This window comes from Mus pahari, chromosome 3 (genome assembly GCF_900095145.1).
Source record: "Mus pahari chromosome 3, PAHARI_EIJ_v1.1, whole genome shotgun sequence".
NCBI lineage: Eukaryota > Metazoa > Chordata > Mammalia > Rodentia > Muridae > Mus > Mus pahari.
Genome location: NC_034592.1, coordinates 53,586,565 through 53,603,808, shown reverse-complemented (window position 1 = coordinate 53,603,808; position 17,244 = coordinate 53,586,565). Strand labels below are relative to the sequence as shown.

The window sequence follows — 17,244 nt, the reverse complement described above, 5'->3', positions numbered from 1 at the left end:
CCAAGCCTTAGTACTGCTCTCGGGCGCACTCCCCTCCTCGGGTGAGGAAAGGCGCTGGGTGCCAGGCGGACACCCCTCCTCGGTCGGGGAGGAAAGGTGTTGGGTTTTGGATCGGCCTGCCGACCTGAATTTTCTTATCATAGAATCAGGTGACTGATAGCTTTATTTAATCTGCAATCTTAATTCTGATTTGTAAAATAATTTTACTCATTAAAAAATTCTGGAGATGAAAATACAAATATCTTTAGAAGCCATTGTCCTGTCTGCTTCCTCTTGTAAATATCTATGTTCAGTGTGTGAATAAAGATGAAAATTTTGCAAATTCATAAAGAAAATATATTTTGCTGTTTATTAGACATGTTATCATATGTCCTTGAACTATTACAATTTTGACATTGATTATCCAGTACAATGAGACACTACTGGGAGTGCCACAGCCTTGTTGGAGTAGGTGTGGACTTGTTGGAGGAAGTATGTCCCTGTTGGGGTGGGCTTTGAGACCTTTCTTCTAGCCACATTGGAGAAAGTTATATCCTGGCTGCCTTCCGATCAGAGGTAGAACTCTCAGCTCCTCCAGCACCATGACTGCCTCGACACTGCCATATTTCCTGCCTTGATGATAATGAACTGAACCTCTGAACCTGTAAGATATCCCCAATTAAATGTCCTTTGTAAGAGTTACCTTGGTGATGGAATGTCTTTTCACAGCAATGGACCCTACCTGAAACAACCATGTTTATTGTTGCTCTATTCATAATAGCTAGCAATTGGAAACAACAACAGAAGTGCGAATAAAGAAAAAGTGGTACATTTGCACAATGGAGTATTACTCAGCTGATAAAAAAGTATACTTTGAAATTTGCAAGCAATTGGACAGAATTTAGAAATAGTTATCCTGGTTGAGATAACTCAATCTGGCTGAGAAAGCTTTCTAAGACTCAGAAAGATAAATATGATATGTATTTGTTTATATATGGGTATTAGCCATTAAGCAAATTATAAAGATGCTATAATGTATAGACACAAAGAGATTAGGTGTAGAGGAAAGGACTAGGGGACGACACATGGATCTCTCTGGGGGAGGGAAATAGAATAGATTTATGGGTGGATTGCCTGTGTCTGTGGTGGAATATGGGATTAGGAAGAGAAGGTGTGAAAGAGGAGGGAAGTTAGTGTTTAGGGAAGTAATAAGGAAAGAGACAGCTAGAATTGAGGAACATTTGAGAAGTAGTATGGAAACCTCGTTCAGTATAAACCTCTTTAAATATATATAAAGACAATCCTAATGAAGACTTCAAATAATGGAGGAGACAGAGTCTCAACTGGCCATCTAATGTCAACAAAACAAAGACTTCAGTATTGGGACTCAGTTACATACAATTGAGCTGTTGTCCAAAGGGGTCTGATAGAAATTGGCAAACAATTCAGGCTGTTGCCAAGACCAATACCTTGCTCTCCACAAACTGAAAGCAAGACCATATAGGTGAAGACAACTTCCACGTAAGTCATTCAACACAGTGAGCCGGTGCCTACATAGAGCCTTCACTTCTGTGTTCCAGTGTCTTTGATACAGTAAGGCACTCTGCAGAGTACCCAAATAGAAACATAAACACCAAACCCAGCTACAAACCCTTTGATCTACAATGCTGCCCTTCACACAAAATATGCTAGGGCAATGGTGGCATAAAAGCTTGTAGGGATGACCAGCAAGCATCTGATTTGGCTTAAGGCTCACTCCATGAGATGTTGACCATATCCTACATTGTGTATATGACCAAGAACCAGAGATTAGATAGCCCAGAGACCTAAGGTAAAACCAAATACTACTTACCTTTTAAAACATAGTAACAAAATGACACCTAATGTTATTCGGTTAGACCCATAGATCAGTGTCTTAATCAGTCAATGTCAGAGAAGCTGCCTTCTGCAGCAGATGTGAACAAATACAGAGACCCACAGCCAGATTTTACCCAGAGACATCTTAGAACACACAGCTCTAAATGGGATGTCTCCATCAAATTCCTCTCATCAGAGCTCAGGGAACCCTAGGAAAGAGGAGGCAGAAGAGAGTGTAATAGCTGTGTGTGTGTGTGTGTGTGTGTGTGTGTGTGTGTGTGTGTTATGTGGTGGGGTTGGGCATCGAGGATAGTAGGTTTGTAAGTCTCTTTAAATCAAATGAGCAAAGTTCATATAGTCACAGAGACTGTGGCAGCAAGGGCTTAGACCTGTCGGTACCAGGTCCACTGGGCAAACATTATGTTATATATTGTTGTTTTCTGTTTTGTATTTTTATAGCACTTGTGAGTGTGTGAACAAGTGAGTTTCTGAGTCTTGTGCCTTCTCTTGGGTTCTTTTTCCTTTTGTTTGTTTGCCTTATACAATTATTAAGTGATTGTTTTTTGTTTTCTCTCATTATATTTTATTTTGTTGTGTTTTTTAGTTATCGCTCGCGAGGCTGTTCTTCTCTAATAAGAGACAGAAGGCAGTAGGTCCAGATGGGAATGGAGGTTGAAGAAGAACCAGGAGGAATAGGGGAGGGAAAACTGTGATCAGGATGAGAAGGAATTATTTTCAATAAAGGAGGAATATTATTTAAAAAAAAAAGTTTGGAAAACTGTGATTTAAAGATTTAGGCCATAAATAAAGAGAATTATAGGAATTTGTGAAAATATATAGAAAATGGGGACGTGCTCAGCTGGCTTTCTAAGAATGTATGTGTTTGGAATTATGTAAAATTGGACACTCACATTTTTATTCATGCCTAAATGATTAATACTACTTTTGAGATTTGATTTTTAAAATATTATTTGCTAATAGTAAGAACAATTGAATGAGCTTAGGCATATTGCTTTTGTTAAGTAAGGAAACAGTTAAGAATTAAAGGGTATATGTACAGTGAGTTAAATAGTTTTAAAGTATCGATTTGTAACTGGGTAAGGAATAAAACTAATTCATGGCAGCTTGCTTTTTACTGAATCTTTTGTAATTTACATTATACATATAGGGTATAACTTGTGTGGCTTCTCACAGGGGTATTTGGCATGACAGGTTAGACATCTGATAAGCTAAGCAACAGGTATTAATTGATTTAGAGATATGTAAGACAATCTAATTCTATTATAGTTTTCCAGGAAAGAGAATTTAAAACTTTTGCCTCAGAAATCAACAAAATATAATGGAAAATCTGGAGCTTATATTTTAAAGGTTATGTGACATTTTATTAAGATGAAGCAGATCACTGAATATGTTTTTTTTTCCTAAATAGAATAGTTTCCAAACCCAAGTTAAGGACTTGTATACTCCAAATGACATGAAGTGAATGCTTGTCACATAATTTCCATTAAAGGCAAGTTCACATGATGAATGAACCAGAGCAGAAAGAAAGAGAGAATAGCAAAGTCCCATCAATACATTAATTATTCTTAAACTCCTACTTGCCAGGTGTGTTGAAGATACTGAGGGACAGAACAATGAGAAAGAAGACAAAACTATTTCTTCTAGGAGGAATGTAGAAAGGAGATGATCCACATTGCTTCCCGCAAGTTCAGAGATTCAGAATTCCATGGGACAAGATGCCTAGCATAGTCAGGCTTTACCTAATGGCACTGGAAGCATCAAACAGAATGGAAAGATAAGAGGCACCCAAGACAGCAGGTGGGAAAATGCAGGGGAACAAAGGGTGACTCTTGACCAGTGACAAAACTTTATTTCTCTAGAGAAATAATGAGAGAGCATCCTTTAGTGTTCTAATGTCAATTGGACAGTGAAAGAGCAAAGGGGATGGAGAATGCAGGCAGAGCCAGGGATGGAGGAGCATTGAGGAGAACAAGTCCCTCTAAATCAAAAGAACAAAGCTCATAAGAACTCAGGAAGATCTTAGCTGAGGTGCAATGTGATCACTTTCACTGAAGGAGCTCTCTGCGCTGGCACCCGCCTCTAAACATACTTGCCCCACGTAGTGATTTTTAACATCTTGGATCAGTTCATATTACAAAAATTAATGCCTCTTTCTGCCTTTGAAAGGTGAATATCTGACAATAGCTGGTTCATATTTTAACATTGCAGTACCTGGCTAACATAAAGTAGTGGCCAATCTTCTTGGATGAGACATGTACCATCATGTCAGTATCCCTATGATTTTATAACATTTGTCAAGATGATATTTAAAATATGCTTTTATTCTGGTGCCCACAGAAATGTTAGATTCTGATTCTTGCCACCAATTGTTATTCTGAAAGAGTAAAGTGACAAAATTCTTTTGTATGAAAGACAAAGTCAAAATACTCGAGATAGCAAGTAATGGTATTTGTGATAGGAAACAATAGCCTAGACATAAATGCATTTGAGAAGTGTCTCAAAATTTATCACTTTTCAGAGGAAAAAATATAGTTAGTATGCACATATTCAAGAAAAACTAGCCAATGTTTATCACCTCCAAATCCATTTTCTTGTAGGAGATGGGACAACAGAGTCAATACAAGTTCACATCAATTGTATTTATAGTCGCAGGTTTTAACTTCAGCATTTATGTGCCATTGCTAAGCAGAACTGTAATTGCTACACTAGTTTGATATGTGAGCATCAGTGCATGTATTTTACTGTCCCCCGGTTGCCATAACTTACACAAAGACTCTCTTAAAATATTCCAAGATTGTGCTTCTATCATTTATTCTTGTTTCCATTTGGGAAGCAGTTAATTTGAATTTTAAATATGGCTCTTTCTTTCTAATTTTTGTTGTCTAGAGTTTAGGATTAGGTGTAAGGATACATCATTATAATGCAGAGGCAGCACTCAAATTACACAAATAAAATATAATAAAGAATTCTAGGCAGAACACTACACACAAGTTCACATGAAACGATACATGAAATTGGTTGCTGAGATTAAATTCAACTAGAGACCAGGCTGAATGAGAAACACAGGCTGTTCTGTTCTCGGGTAGATTAGTCCACAGCTTGGCATTAAGAGTCAGTATTAACTTCCTCCTGGACTGGATACATTGTAATCTTTGGCAAACCACTAAATCACACTTCAATTCAGCTTTTCTGTTTCATGTTACCATTAAAAGGAAGAAGAGACTATATGTAAGTATGTATATATATATATATATATATATATATATATATATATATATATATTCACACACACACACATACACACACATATGTGTGTATGTATGTATGTACTTCAAAGCTGAAATCTGAAAGACAGATTTAAGAACAATTATCAAACATTATTAAGGTACATGCATGGCTTACATGCATTTGATGTCAGCTCGTATATTAATCAGGTGTATTATATACAATCTTTTAGGAAATTTTTCTACCTCAGAAAATGTTTGTATTTTGACTATTCAAATTTTTTTTTTTTTTTGGTCATTACAGGCAAAGGCATTGTTAATTTTTTACCTACAAAAATGCATATTCATTTTAAGGCAATTGGGAAGAAAAAATTTTCTCAAAGTAAAAAAAAAAAAAAAAAAAGTTCATGCCCAGTGTCAGTCGAGACATTTTGCATATAACTAATCTCATTTGTAGGGATGTTAGAAAGAGGTATATGCTTTGTTAACTTAGCTGCGTTTCTGTCAAGCAGACATAAATGACAGCAAAACATTCCAGTTATCCCGAAGAGAGGAAATCATCAAGGTTCAAGATTGATAGAGCAAACAGCTCTTTCTTTTCAGGGCTGAGTTTAAAAACTTATGGTTGAGTCAGATATTGTTTTGATTGCATATATTCAAGTGAAAATGTTTCTCTTTGCTCTTTTTTTAAAAAAAATATTTCTTAAAACTCTGCTGAAAGTCATAATAGACTACCTGACATATACTCACTGGATTAACGGTTTGATGTTTTTTATATTCATTATATTCCTTGAAGACTTGACTCAAGTTTTTTGGGGGGGAGGGGCAAGAGGGTATTTCTAACACTTTCTCATATTTGATATTCTTGCTTTTCTTATTCCTACAGCTGTCTACTTATGTCTTTGCTATTTAGCTATTATACTTCACAGCTATAGTTAGCAGGCATAATTGGTAGGTGAAGCTACTGAAGTTAACACATATGATATTAACATGGCAATTAGTTCACAAAGTTTACTCAGAGAAAGGCGCTTGATTTGGATGCTCAGACTGTCTACAGAACAGTAGACAGGGCGGTAGTAAGAACATCTTCAGATGGAAGAGCAGCTGTACCAAGAAACAACAAATACAAAATCAAGAAACAACAAAGGTAGAGAATCTTCAAACCAAGAAAACACATTTTTAACTACCCTTTAAAAATATATTAATGGTGCTAAGAAAACTAGTTCTTGGCCTTTTTCTTTTCTTCTCTTTTTTCTTTTCTTTTCTTTTTTCTTTTTTTCTTTTCTTTTCTTTTTTTTTTTTTTTAACTAAACTACTATTACTCATAGAGTTTATGAATCTGATATGCTACCAAGTACTACACATAAACAGTGATAGGGTGCTCTGGCAGAGTTATTGTAATATGAAAACCAGATTGTGATTATTGTAACAATGGAACATGCTTTGTTTAATTTTAAATTTATATAAATTATTTAAAAAACAAGTGTTAAGCCAACTGTAAGTCCTGATTTTTTTTTTATGACTAGATATGCTCAGAATCAAAATGTTACTTGTTTCAGTAATAATTATGTCTAAAATTATGAGACTTTACTGTAAAGATTATTATGTTTTAAGGAGCTAAGAATTTAAAATATTTAAAAGGTAGAGATAGTGACAGTCCGTTTAAAAATTATTGCTTTCTCAGCTGATGGCATATGCATTTATTTGCTCAACAAGTTGTATTGCAAGAATAACTCCATGTGTTTGTGCTAAGCATTGGTGACACTATTATAGTCAGTTTCTGAAATCATATTTTTTTTGAGCTTTCAAAGCATTTATTTATTTATTTATTTATCATTTTCTTTATTTACATTTCAAATGCTATCCCGAAAGTTCCCTATACCCCCCCCGCCCCTGCTCCCCTACCCACCACTCCCACTACTTGGCCCTGGCCTTCCCCTGTATTTTTTATCATATGGCTGTCATCTAGCATATATGCATGCATCTATCTATCTATCATCCATATATTTCCACAAATAATATATATCTTGATATTTCTTACTTCTCTGTGGATATTTGAATTATAAATAAATTCAAACATACACATACATATTTATTGGTATAAAAGTTCTTGGATTGAGACAAAAATACTAAATACAGAAAATTTGTGTGTGTGTGTGTGTGTGTGTGTGTGTGTGTATGTGCATAATTATGAAAGTTTATTGCAAGACTCTTGAAGAGAACAGTTATGCAGTTAATTTAACTCTTTCATCCAATTAGATTTTGGTCACCTTTAGACATTATATCAGCAGTAAGTTTAAATAAAAGATGCTTAGTTTAAAACTGAGATGAGTCTGTCCATCTCAGCGTGGATTCGGGCATTCAGGGTAAATTTCAGTGCTGGAACACTGGTGCTCCTCTTCTTTAAGCTTACTCCTTACAGAACCATCAAGGTTGAGTCCAAAAGAGCTGGAGATTTATAACAACAGCATATAAAATATGTACTTTCAATTGGGCCATCAAACATAAACAGCAATACTTATTTGGCAAATGGAAAAAGCAGCTTACTATAAACATTCAGCTTACAGTAAATAAAAAATTCTCTCTACAGACATTTTCGTAGAAATATGTTAATACATATTATTTCAGATCCACATGAAGTAAAATATCTTACAATCAAACAGAAACTAGAATCATAAATAGTAACATAACAAAGGGGAATGGACAAAGCTGAAAACAGTAAAATTATCCATTCAAGTTTTAAGAAGATTAAAGATGTCTAAGCAGAAAGATAGTCAGCAAGAAGAGTTTTCCCTATATTAATTGATATGAGGCAAGAAGGAAGAATTCCACCTCTTACTCTGCAATAGCCCTTAGCTTACTTGGGCACAAGGTAGCTCGTACTGTGTCAATTCCCCTTCAGTCAGAGTTCTCTATGCTGACCCATTTAACTCTGCAGAATTTGAACTGTTTCAATATTAGTACTTATCCTATTCCTTCTAACATAATATCAATCCTATATAGTCATAATAATCTTTCTGAAAAGCTTATCTGTTCATCTTATGTCCCTGTTAAAATTTCAGGGGTCCTTGGTGGCTTGAGAACAAGCCATGGCAATTCTTACATATGACATATCACTTTTCTAATATCTTCCATTTCTAGATTATGTCTCCAACATCATGTATAAACTATCCCTCATTTTATGAAGTAGAGTTGCATGTTTCATATTGCATGAGCTGCCTCTCAGCTTAAATTATTCCAAGGTTCAACTGAGTCTCTTCTGCCTTCAAGCATCTTTGATCTTCTATTGCTTGAGCTATTTGTTTTTTAACAAGTCCAGAAACAAAAGAAAAATTAAGTCAAGTTTCAACACACACTTATTTCCCCCTAGTGGAGAAGTAATGGACTAGGTTCTTTAAGAGAGAGGGACAGATTGTTTATATTTTGATCCTTCCAAACAATCATGATCCCTTAGACATGGAAGCAATGTCTAAAGACATTAGCAGAGAGTTGCTATGTGACCATGTAGCCAGTGGATCTATTGTTTTATTTTTACATGAATTACTATGTAGTGAACAGCCAGTCCAGAACATATAACCTAGAGACTGATTTCTATACATTACTTTTTTCTTGACTATAAACTGTACTAAATTTTTAAATATTTAATTTTTATCATTCATACCTCCCACTTTGAAGTACAAGGGTCTATCTGATAGTATAAACAGAAAGGAATTTATCGAAGAGATGATAGGGGTGTGGTATGCATCTCAGGAGTGTTTAGGTGAGCAGGACTGGGTCTGTATCCAGTAACAATGCAGAATACAGTTGCCATACATTATGGTGATCTATCCTGCATCTTACATCATTAACTTCTTATGCCAGTCCTCATCTGGAGGTCTGATCAGCGCAGTGTAGTTCAGAGATACAGATCCTGGATTCTAGGAAGGCTAGTGAATGTGCTTGCCTGTGGTGATGGGTTCTGTTTTTACTGAGAAGTGAAATCAAAAGACACTTGTCCAAAGGTGTGATCATTCATTTCTCCTTTAAAACTCATTAATCACGATTTCTGAAGCATCCTTAACCAAAAAATGGAAACTGGTGAAAGACAAAAGAGGGCCCATCGCACTCGCTTTTGACCTTAGACAACACAGTAAACTGCACTGCTCAAATCTTTGAGAGAGTTGATTTGGCTTATTTATGTGCAATGGATTTGGTATAACTTTATATGAACTCTCTGAAGACTTTGACAGCACAGTGTGCTTGCTAAAGATATTATCAAGAGTTTCTCCTACACAAACCTGCCCGGCTGCCCCCCCTCCCCTTCTGAGGCTGCATGGCCATCAGCGTTTTTCTGAATGAAATGACATTTTTAAATCCTTACTTAAAATCTTAACAAGAAAGATGACTGAGAAAATAGATTTGGCTTTCACGTAAGTACCCTAGGTTGTCGGCGCAAACAAAGCATTTCATTGTAAATGCTAATTATGATTAAAGACGAGTTAGGTTAATCACTTGGGTTTCCTTTAAAATGAAGGAGATGGCAAATGTGATTGTTTGTAATTGCATGGGTGACTGTACCCACTGGTGACTCCCCAAGGAGAAAAGATAAAAGTTTAAAGTGATAGAACTGCTGAATTCTGCCTGGAGCTCGCCATCAGTTGAACAGAGGAATGAGGTAAAAGATTCACAACTAATTTCTACTTCACATAGAATCCTTGCTGGTAAGTGTTTGAGGCATAGGTTGTGGAAGGGCTGAAGGAGACAGGATTCTTTTGAAATCATTTTGGCACATATCATTGGATGCAAAAGGCCCATTATGCTGCGTAATGTACAATTTCATGAACGTTCTAATTTTAGACAAATTGATTGCACATCAGCCTAATAAGAAAAGGGAGGTAAAGGAGAAATGAAAAAAAAAATATAATCGTAAATAATACAAAAGGATGTGGGTGATAATAAATACCTGAAGGTTAAGACAAGATGACCATGTGTTTGAGGCCAGTCCTGGCTATACAATGTGATACTGTCTTAAAAAAAAAAAAAAAAAAACAAAAAAAAAAACAAACAAAAAACAAAAAACAAACAAACAAAAAAACCTTATTAAGCAATCAAGTGGAAAAATCTGTAGATATACTATGTTTCTAATGCATCAATCAGCAGCACAGTTTAGCACTCAAACACAAGTAAAGTAGCCAATGTGTATTTGCAACCCTCTTAAAGTACAGAGTCCCTGCTAAAATGTCTCATTATGGTAATCCCTATAGACTAGCGAGTCAAAATGTAAAGACTACAAGGGAAACGAAAATCTTAGTTGACAGTTAAAGAAGAAAATTAAGATTTAGGTTGCTTATAAGGCTTTTTACATAATAATGGATGATCTAGACTTATGATACAAGACTCCTAAACAGAATGCCTCACTATAGCCATGACCTCGCTGAAGTCTACAAATGCTTTGAAAGGCTACAGTATATTTTGCAATTTGTAGGCTGAGGATGGGGAATACATTTGAGACACTACTCAAATCTCTGCAGGGCACTGGTACTTACACAAGGACAATGCATTTCTAGTGGACTTGACTTCCCCTGTTGGTATTGATGGAGTGGCTGATCTATCAATGGGGAAGGAGCAGAAGTAACATCTGTTTATCCCTTGTTACTAATGAGATGAACAACTTTTTCTTTATAGGTAGATTACTCAGGAGAGAAAGACAAAGAAAAGAATCCAAGGAAAGTCCACTAGAAGACACAGTCTTACTCTCTGCTCTGTATTGCTGAGATTAATGAAGAATCTAGAGAAACAAAAGATTTCCCTAGCAGATTTGTGCAGCAGCAGCATCGCTTTAAGGAAAGAACAACTTAGCGCCTTGTCCTTTTCTCAGTCAGTGTGTTCTCCCAGTTCCTTTTTAGCATGATAATCTATTTGTAATTATGCAAATTAACAACTAAACAAACATCCAGAGAATAGACAAGCTTGACTCAATCCAGTCATTTTCAACGACCCACAAGGAAGAATTTATTTTGAGAGCTACAGGACTGAGTACACCAGAATCAGCTAATAATAGCCTCCGATTTCAATTGCTTACAACAAACATCTATTTTTATACAAGTAACCATGTGAAAAAAGCATATTTTGCAGTTTCCAATAAGTTCGGCAAGTACAATGATTCTGCCATGTGAATGTTTTCTTTTGCTGTTTTGTTCTCCTTATTTCCTACAGCATACCCAAATGCAAGAACCAAAAATTGTATAGCTTGCTATTCCATTTAAACGAAACAACTGAAAACACAGCAGATTTAACTAGTATATTAGGAACATCATCCATATACATGCGAACTATGTTTACTATAGTTACACAAAATGATAGCTCATATTTCTAGTCCAAGTTTTCTGGTAGAAGAAACAGTATAATACTATTTTAACTTTTTGTACATGTCTGTTGTCTCTCATAACAGCCATAACATTTCATCAAATATTTTGCATCATTCTCAACATCAAACACTTTTGAATGTACCCCCTGAAGTGTGGAGAGGCCATCGGGTTAAGATCTTTTTTTCTTTAGGGAGAGGACTTATGTGTTGTTTGATTGGTTCAGGCACTGTGAGGATGTCTCTGTGGTAGCTTGATAAAGCAATTCTGACTCATTTAACTTTAAAAGAGTGAAAGATATAAATGTAAGTGTGTTTGTCTTCTGTAAATTAAACTGAAACTATGTTCTCTAAGCACAAATAGGTCTGTAGAAACAGAAACCCACAATACCATTAAGAACCAGAACTGCTGTATCAGGGAGACACCAAAAATTAGGGTGAGCACTGGCTTCTGTAAATTCTATTTGGAAGAATGAGTAACATAAATTTCAGAGAGAAAAGCAACCCATTCTAGATTTTCTGTTTTTGTAGCAGTTTTCCTAAGCCTTTTTGTCCCTTCCTTCATATCCTCCACATATTAGATTTTTTTTAAACCCCTTGAAACCACCAAGATCAGTTCATTTATTTTTCTTCCTTTCCCCGCCCCATTTAACAGTAGAGGAACTGATGCTGAATGGATGTTCACACAGATGGCGCTATTTTACTAGGAAGATGTAGTCCATAAAAGACTCAGGCCAATGTTCTGCACAGTGCAGGTGGAGATGAGATTCCCTGTATAATGAGGTAGCAGAATGTGCTTCTGTGTGACTAAGAGGAGGGAGGAGACAAGCCCTCTGTGCTCCAGCAGGATAACTCATATACCAACAGGTTCCACCTCACAAAGCTAAAAGGCAAATTGTGTGAAGGAGCCATGACTGAAGCATTACAGTCATGCCTCAGCAGGCGGTTAGCAATTACCACCAACTGCATCTGGGGACAGCAGAGGTTGCAAGTTATTATGCATGACTGTAGAGTAAAGTGATTGATGTGCGCACAGCACAGATATCCACCTTATCCTATCTCATGATGTGCTTTGAATCTTAGGGAGAGATTGCATGTTGGTTTAGTCGGGTGAAGATCTAAACATCTACAGACACTTTTTCTACAATTATTTAATATCATTTTACACTTACAATTAAGTAAAGCTCTGTCATTCACAAAATATTATTCGTGGTTTGGAACTATCAAAGGTTACCTTTCAAGAGACATTTAGTTCATAGATTAAATAACATGATGACTATATTTTTTTTTTTTTTCACTACGGACGGCAGTATTGAATTCGATAAACCTAAGTTTTAATCAATTCATAGAATACTGATTTAATAAACTAATGAATTTACATTATTATGAATTATTTCTAATATCTTCTTTAGAAGCTCCTTTTCTTCACCTTTTCGTAGCCTCGGGTGATTTTTTCCTATAGCAGGCATCTTGAAAGGACCAAAGGAGCAAGAAGACTCTACCATCAGGAGAGCAAAGAGTGGTAAACAGAAAGTAGCCCTCCTCCAGTGACAAAGAAAGAGAAAGGTGAAGAGAAAAAGGAAAGAGAAGAGAAAGGGGGAAGGGAGGGACAGGGGGAGGAGAGGGAGGACAGAAAAAGAAGTGTCAACTTTGAAACAATGAATTTTGGATTAGATCTCCGCCATGTTCATCGTTACAGAATAGAATGACCGAGAAAGCCAGGCATGCAGCAGGAGCCTGTATAGCCCCAGCATTTGGAAGTGGGGCGAAAGGATCAAGAGTTAAACACGTTATGTAGGGAGTTCAAGGCTAGTCTGAGACTTTGTCCTTCACAAATAAATAAACAGCCAGATACACAGACAGACAAAGGAATGATTCAGAGAGACACATCCTTCTAATCCTTGATCTGTCAAATGAATTCATTAGCACCAGCACGGAGTTCAGGAAATTCCACCGAATAGGCTCAAGTGGAAACAGGCTTCAATGCCAAAATTCCAACTGAGACTCCAGACCAATAGGGAGGATGCTTTGATTTCAAATTCTTATATAGCAGGTATAGGTGTAGGATAAGGAAGTGCTTTTTCAGGATGTCTGAATGGCTGAGTGCATAGACTGCTTCAGGCTTAGAGGTTTATGGAAACCACAGACATCGGACTCCTACAAACCCACCCCTGCACCCTGCCACACCAGGCAGTGGTAAGGCAGGTTCATAGAAAAGGTGACCCTATCTTCCATCTTCAGAAATACAGTTCCTATTAAACTTTGGTTCCTGTTTTGCTCCACACAGCTGGTCCAGGAAGCATCAAATGTGGTTAATGTACTTCACAAGTTGATCAAAGGAGCTTCTCTTAGACTATAATTTTATGAGGTTCAATTTCTATTAAAAAAAATAGTCTGTGATACTATGTGACATATGGAGATACAGAGAGTTGGGTATGAGGGGGAAAAGGGCAGAGAAATTGATGACTGACTGGTGACAACCCACTGCCATGTGATACAGCAAGAGAATCATGAATATAGACACTGGACAAGGAAAGGCACTGAGGGGAAAAGGGTCTTCATGAGCCTAGCAAAATGTATGCAAGGGTAGAGAAAAAGCAGCCCATTCATGGAACTTGAACCTAGATGCCCATGACAGGGCTGGAGTTGGCACCATTTCTCTAAACTGAAGGGAATAGAGAAGAACTGTATGGTAAGTTATAGTGGTCAGCTAAGGCATGGTCAGCAACTGGAGGCTCTCCTAATAATCAGTCAACTGAAGTCTGCATAGAGCAGCTCCTGCAGATCAGCCACGCCAGTATTACAGATGTGAACCGGCGAGGCCAGGAGCAGCATTGAGCAAATAGGTGGGTTCCTTATGCTGAGTCAGCACTAGCTTTGTGTCTCTCTCTCTCTCTCTCTCTCTCTCTCTCTCTCTCTCTCTCTCTCTCTCTCTCTCNTCTCTCTCTCTCTCTCTCTCTCTCTCTCTCTCTCTCTCTCTCTCTCTCTCCAGCCAGAGACACTGAGAAAGACCTACTATAGAGGACAAACAGGTTAAAGGACTGGTTTTGGAAAACCAAAATCAAAACCAAAAACAAACATAAAAACAAAACCACAAAACAAACAAACAAACAAACAAACTGAAACCTAGCAACGGAGAAAGCTTCGTCTTTTGTTTCAATTTTTAACCAAGCGAGGCTGTTTTACAGGCAACCTGTGTATGGACCCTATTTATGGGGCAGTACTTTTGTCCGTTGTCCCAACCACCTGAACCATAGGGTGCCACCGGTTACTTTTCTTCCCTTCCAGCGGGGACAACTGCAGTGCGCTGAGAATCACAGTGCGAATACAGTGCCGTGGGCTCAGTGTGCACAGAAACGGGCAAATCAACCACCTCTACCTCTCCTCCTTTCGGCAAGTGGCATAGCTTTCCGTCTTCTGCCTGCTTCCACTCATACACTAACTAAATCATCTTTTTCCCCCCTCATATGTCTTGCCACGATACTATGAACAAAGTGCTCTCCAAAAGCCAGCCCTAGCCCATTCAATTGCTTCCACTTAAAAGCCAAACTATTCATGGTGGCATCCTGGCGTCAAGCAAGGCCTGCACAAAGGAGGTTTTATCCTCACTCCCCTCCTTAGTCTCCAGAGCGGTTTGACTCTTCATCTTTTTCCGCTTCTTACAGGAGGCTAAGCACTTTTCCTCAGACAAAGACCTGCTTACTCCTCTAATTTTTAAAATGTGCGCTCAGCAGTGTTTCTGACAATTCCAAAACAACCTATGCCGAAAAGCACAGACAGGTATGCTCATTTAGGCTAATTTCCAATTATTTCTGGAGTTCCCAAGAAACAGTTGTTACCTAGAGCTAAACAAAGAACTGACAAGAATGTTAAGGTGTAAAAGAAGGCCTCTTTGTGGCCTTACACTCACATAAAGATTTTAAAAAGAAATCATATTCTAAGTAAAGAATGATTACCCGAAGTAAAATACCTAATATATATGAACTGCTCAGTTAATCCTCTCTCACACCACAAATATTCTTTCCTTCTCTCTCTCTCCCCCTTGGCTCTTGTTGCATTCCTATTAAGATGCAACAAGAAAATCCTTACTGTGCCTCAGGATCTTAGCATATCAGCAGCCAGAACTGTGAGCCTCTATATTTTGGATCCTTATAAATAAAGGAGTTTGTAGTATTACATTAGCAATGCAATATAGTATAGGATAGGTGGCTGACCCAGAGAAATTATAATCCAAGTTATCTGACTCTAGAGCCAGAGGCCAAATATACTCCAGATTGCCTTATTTTGAGTGTTATTATTTTTAGTTGCAATATTATTTTTAAAAAGTGCATACACATGAACTATGATACAAGCCACCCTGTTTCAATAGTGATCCAGTTCAGGGCAAAGCTAGTAATAACAACTTATGACCTTGAGAAGTGATATTCGTGGCATAAACTAAAGGTAATTTTAAGTATGAGTGACTTGGCAAGGTGCCCATGCAACTGATAGAAATGCATTTAGTTTGCTTGAAAATAATTACAGGTCACCTTTGCGGAATCCAAATCACACAGATGTCAGATTGCATCTATCACAAGCTGACAGAAACATTTTTGTTGTTGTTGTTTTAAGGCATACAATTGCTCAGAGATCCTTCTAAAACCACCAAGTCTTTCTGAGGACTAGGGTTTACCTTTGCATTTCTGCAACAGCAGCTGCGTGTGAAAAGCATGGACCCCCATCCAGCACATCTGAGGTGGCCTCAGGGAGAGGACCCCAGATGCTCTCAGCTCATGTTGAGGCTCAGAGCATCCGATCCACAGGGAAACCATTTCCTGGGTGCTCCACCCCACTGAGCACTTCCAAAAACATTTGGGGGCCCCATCTGTTCCTTCTCCCTTAAGCCACAGAATGGAACGAGAGACTGAAAGAACTAAAGCGATTTCCAAAAGGAAGAGGCTTCTGGGCTCAACAATTAGAGGGGCTCCTCAGATCTCCACAAAGATGGGGGAAGAGAATGAAGAGGATATTTAGGGGAAAATATGGAAGGCCAATGCTGAGTTTGAGAAGAGGGCCCAGAGGGCGAGACTAGACCTGGGGTGTGTGGTCTGAGGGTTCTTTTGGAGGGGCCAGGCATATTTTAGAACTAGGTTGCTGTGACATTAAATAACTCCTCAAGTGTATAAAATGGTCACTGAGCTGTACCCATAAAGTGGGTGGATAGTATGGTATGCAAATTATATGTTAATGAAGCTTCTAAACAAAGAAGAAAAGAACAGGATAAAATCCCTAAGAACACCAGAGAGAAGCTGTAGGCTGGCAGGAACACAGGGAGACAGTGACAGTTTCTTTCCCATTATATGTCCGGTCCACCATCTGCTCCACACACATTATGTGGTCCTCATCTGAGGTTGAGAGAGCTGAATTTTCAAGATGTTCCTCCCAAACAGAGTTTGTCATAGTGAATGGATAAAACTTGTCCTTTAGGATTAGAGAGATTGACCAGCTCAGAGCACTGGCTGCTCCTGCAGATGACCTGAGTAGTTCCCAGCACTCACAGAGCAGGATTCCAGTTATAGGGGATCTGATGCCCTTCTCTGACCTTTGTAGGAACTCGGCTCATATGAAGTATATGTACATACATGCAGGCAAAACACTCCTAGAAGTAAATACATCTAAGCCATAAGAAATAAAAGTTAAAAAGTGCTCCTTTGAGTGGTATTTGGCTTTGAGCATGAAGGATCAATTGTCTTTTCAAGCATAGAATGCTGAAAACTCATTCTTTTTTTTTTTTTTTTTACATTCAATGTGTTAATGCAAAATAGACAGTTATAAGTGGCA

General features: G+C 37.7%; 1 protein-coding gene across 2 annotated transcripts in view; it reads right to left on the bottom strand.

Moving 5' to 3' along the window:
• The window catches only part of Xirp2 (xin actin binding repeat containing 2), a 79,454-nt gene that overhangs the window by 21,960 nt on the left and 40,250 nt on the right, over nt 1–17,244 (bottom strand). The window lies entirely within an intron of this gene.